Here is a 4749-nt window from a genome sequence, read left to right as displayed (position 1 = left end):
CTGACATCATACCCAAGGACATATTCACATAAGTGATAAAATAACATATGCTTCAGTGCCTATTATTTTTCCTGGACATTTATCTCCATTTGGAAAATTAGAAAGGTGGAAGAGAAATGGGAGGAAGAAAAATGTAACTGTAGTGCCATTACTACTTTGATCATCTGTGTATTAAAAAATGTGAATTGTGTGGCTTTAAAGACATGGATTTTCCTTTAAATGGAACATCCTGAAATAAACATCATTGGGGAATATTCTCCTTCAAAGAAGACACTTTGCAAAGTATTCCTTTAGAGATACAACTTCGTTAAGGGAGTTGAATCCTTTTAAATAGCTATATACGATATTGAAGAAAATCAGTGTTATTTAAGTCACATTGTATGATTTTATTGAGCAGAATTAAACAAAGTAGCTTTTGATTGTTTTATTAACAGTGGAAATAAAATAAGCTTATCCTTAGAAGACACCAGTTTTCAGGAGGACTAATCAAGCAAATCATGCTCATAAATATGTCATCAGTTTGCAGTCCATTCTTGGAGGCCTGCAAGTGAGCCAGGGTCTGTCTGGATCATATGAAGATCATATATTCATATATATATATTCATATATATATTCATATATTCATATATATATTCATATATATATTCATATATTCATTGGTGTTTTTTTTGTTTTGTTTTTTGTTTTTTGTTTGTTTTTTTTTTTGTTTTTGTTTTTTGGGCCACACCCAGCGGTGCTCAGGGGTTACTCCTGGCTGGCTGCTCAGAAATAGCTCCTGGCAGGCATGGGGGACCATATGGGACACCAGGATTCGAACCAACCACCTTTGGTCCTGGATCGGCTGCTTGCAAGGCAAATGCTGCTGTGCTATCTCTCCGGGCCCGCTAGCTTGGTGTTTTAAGTAGCTTTGTTTAAAACAAAGTTCCACACCCATAGAATGTCTTATGTATAGCAGTAATGAACTTATGAATCCAGTGAACCTCGGTAGACATTAGTTTGTCCTGAGACCATAATAGATAAGACCATGTTGGATGTAAACTTCACTATTTTGTTGGTGTTGTTGTTGTTGCCCTAATTGCTTCTAATGTTCTGTAAAGTATTATTTTGTGTCCTAAATAATGGTGCTTTTATGATTATTGAAATTATATATGGTTATTAAAATATATATGCTTTATATGGATTTGTCTTTGAATTGGAACATTTTCTTTTCATTCAAAAATTTATGTTTAGGGCTGGAGAGATAGCATGGAGGTAAGGCGTTTGCCTTTCATGCAGGTTCGTGGTTCGAATCCCGCCATCCCCTGTGGTCCCCCAAGCTTACCAGGAGCAATTTCTGAGCGTAGAGCCAGAAGTAACCCCTGAGTGCTGCCAAGTGTGACCCAAAAACCAAAAAACCAAAAAATCAAAAAAATTTATGTTTTCAGGCCATACTGAGCAATGCTCAGGGGTTACTTGTGGGTCTGTACTCAGGAATTAATCCTGCCAAGCTTGGGGGAAGCATATGGATGAAACCCGAGTCAGCCACATATGAGGCAAACTTGCTGTAGCTCAAGCCACCAAATTTACTTTTTTTTTTGGGGGGGAGGCACACCTGGTGATGCTCAGGACTTATTTCTGGCCATGCTGTGGGGACCATATGGGGTGCCAGGATCCAACCGAGGTTGATTGTGTGCAAGGAAAGCACCCTGCCTTATATACCATCTATCCAGTTCTGTTTTTATTTTTTGTTTGTTTGTTTGTTTTTGAGCCCAGTGGTATTCAGGTATAACTTCTGGCTTATTGCTCAAGAATTACTCCTGGATTTGTGCTCAGGGATAACTCCAAGTGGGGTTTCAGGGACCATTTGGGATGCTGAGGACCAAACTGGGTCAGTCACATGCAAGGCAAGTGCCCTAACTGCTGTACCTCTGGTGCTCAACATAAAGTTTTAAGTCGAGGGGCCAGAGAGATAGCACGGAGGTAGGATGTTTGTCTTGCATGTAGGACAGTGGTTCGAATCCTGGCATCCCGTATGGTCCCCTAAGCCCGCCAGGACTGAGTTCTGAGTGTAGAGCCAGGAGTAACCCCTGAGCGCTGCCGGGTGTGAACCCCCCCCCCAAAAAAAGTTTTAAGTCGATTGTGTAGAACTATACTAAGAACTAGATATTTTAATTTTGTTTGTTTGTTTTTGTCCCTGGTGGTGCTCAGAGGGACCATATGGGATATTGGGGATAGAACCTGGATTGGATGTACAGAGGCAAGCACCCTCCTTGCTATACTATCACTATGGCCCAGAATTAAATATTTTTAGACGGTAATATTACTCACCAGTCTTCTTTAACAGGAGACATATAGACAAGGCAGTTATAGAGGGTCAGTTCAGTGGTTCACCTGCCTTGCAAGCTGCAAGGCCACAGGTGCAATGACTACTAGTGCTGCCAAATGAGCTGAGTGCAATTATGACATTGGTGATACTTGAGCTTGGCAACTTGTGGTCCCTGATGAAAGATTTCTAGGTGCACCAGTCAGTACATTCAGTTCTGTGTGTGCACAGATGATCATAAACTCCATACATCTCCACTCCACAACCCCAAAATAACATTAATGATGTGCCAGTCCCACAACCAAGTTTTAAAACTCCCTGTGAAAACATGTGCAAGCATCACAACTGAAGGTGTGCAACCATTGGTGCACACTGTGGCCAAGCATACAAGTCCACAACCAGATGTGCAACTCCTAAGAAGCACAGCTAGTGTGAGAGGGCACCATAACCAGGAGTGTGAGACCCTGGCCATTGATTGCATCGGTGGAGGGGAGGGTGGGATAAGGAAAATAAATACTAATTTATAAAGCAATTTCATTTTATTAATATCTATACTGTCATTACTGAAATCTATCAATAGCTTATCGACTAAAAGCAATTCATTAAAATATTTTTCAAACCTAGCAAAATTGAATCAATGTAAGGCATTAAACTTTGCACCCAAACATAATGCATAATTATCTTTTGGCATTATAAATTATCCCCAGTTCCATAGGATCAAGGTTCAGAATTTAAGTCTACCTGGGGCTGGAGCAATAGTATAAGTAGGTAATGTGCTTGCCTTGCACACGGCTAACCTAGATTTGATCCTCAACATCCCATATAGTCCACTGAGACCAGTAGGAATTGTTTCTGAGCAGAGCCACGACTAACCCCTGGCATCGATGGATGTGGTGCTAACCAAACAAAACAAAAAGCCCAAATAGAATTCAAGCCCTCTCCATATGATGCCTGGTTTTCTGATTCAGAATATTTGGTTCATCTGGGCTGAGCCTGTATGCACTATGAAGAAGTGGCTTCATGTTTTCTAGATTCAGCACTTACAGAAAATTTAAAATCTAGTCCCTGATCTATTTGCTGTTTTTATGTTTTTGTTTTTGTTTTTGGGGCCATATGCTGGGGCATCGAACTGTGGTCCGTCCTAGGCTAGCGCAGGCAAGGCAGATGCCTTACCACTTGCGCCACCACTCCAGCACCTATTTGCTGTTTTATTTCCTGGGAGATTGGAAATACTTGCTTGGAAGCATAATTATGATTAAATATACCAACTTTATACCAACTAGAGATGATCTTTATTTCAACTCCCACGGCCTCTGATTGATACACAATATATATATATATATATATATATATATATTTTTTTTTTTTTTTTTTTTTTGGATCACACCCGGCAGTGCTCAGGGGTTACTCCTGGCTTTCTGCTCAGAAATCGCCCCTGGCAGGCACAGGGGACCATATGGGATGCCAGGATTTGATCCACCATCCTTCTGCATGAAAGGCAAATGCCTTATCTCTATCTCTCCAGCCCCGATACACAATATTTTTTATAAATTTATTTAAAGAAAATGCATTACATAGTTGACATAACTGATAATAATACATTTTTAGGGAGACCAAAAGCAACATGTTTTTTTTTTTTAAATAGAAAATTGAAAGAAAATGGGGCCGGCGTGGTGGCCCTAGAGGTAAGGTGTCTGCCTTGCAAGCGCTAGCCAAAGAAGGACTGCGGTTCAATTCCTTGGAGTCCCATATGGTCTTCCCCCAAGCCAGAGGCAATTTCTGAGCGCTTAGCCAGGAGGAACCCCTGAGCATCAAAATGGGTGTGGCCAAAAAAAATTGAAAGAAAAAATAAAGAGATGGAAGAGAAAGGAAAGAATATTTTTGAAAATTATTGACTCAATGAATTCATTGAAGCACCAGCAGAAATTTTTTTTTAAATTACAAAAATATTTTTTTTATTGTGACCAAAGTGCATTACAAATCTTTCTTTCACTGCATCATTTATGGTACATAGTGACAATGAATGAGGGCATTCCCACCACCAGTGCTGTCCTCCCTCCGCCCCTGTTCCCTCTTCTTCCCCCCAGAATGCTAGTGCAATTGGTCTCCACTTTACAGTTTGTTGTAGATTGAGCATCTATTCCACCATCATTGGAGATAAAAAGGATAAGAAAAAAGGGAGAAAAAAATTTGATGACAACTATCAAAAAAAGAAAGAAAAGAGAAAAAAAAGAAAAGAAAAATGGAAGAAAAAAGAAAAAAATGGACCCGGCAAATAAAAATAAAAATAAACCTCTAAAAACCACAAGAGTGTAAAAGAAAGAAAAGTGGAAGAAAAATGAGAAGGAAAATAAAGTCAAAAACTAACAAATAAAACAAGAAAAAGTATGGGTGCTGGAGTGGTAGGGTTTGGCATTTCCCCCACTTTTTTTTTTTTTTGCATAGGC

Source organism: Suncus etruscus, chromosome 8 (assembly GCF_024139225.1).
Source record: "Suncus etruscus isolate mSunEtr1 chromosome 8, mSunEtr1.pri.cur, whole genome shotgun sequence".
NCBI lineage: Eukaryota > Metazoa > Chordata > Mammalia > Eulipotyphla > Soricidae > Suncus > Suncus etruscus.
This window is presented reverse-complemented; position numbering follows the sequence as displayed.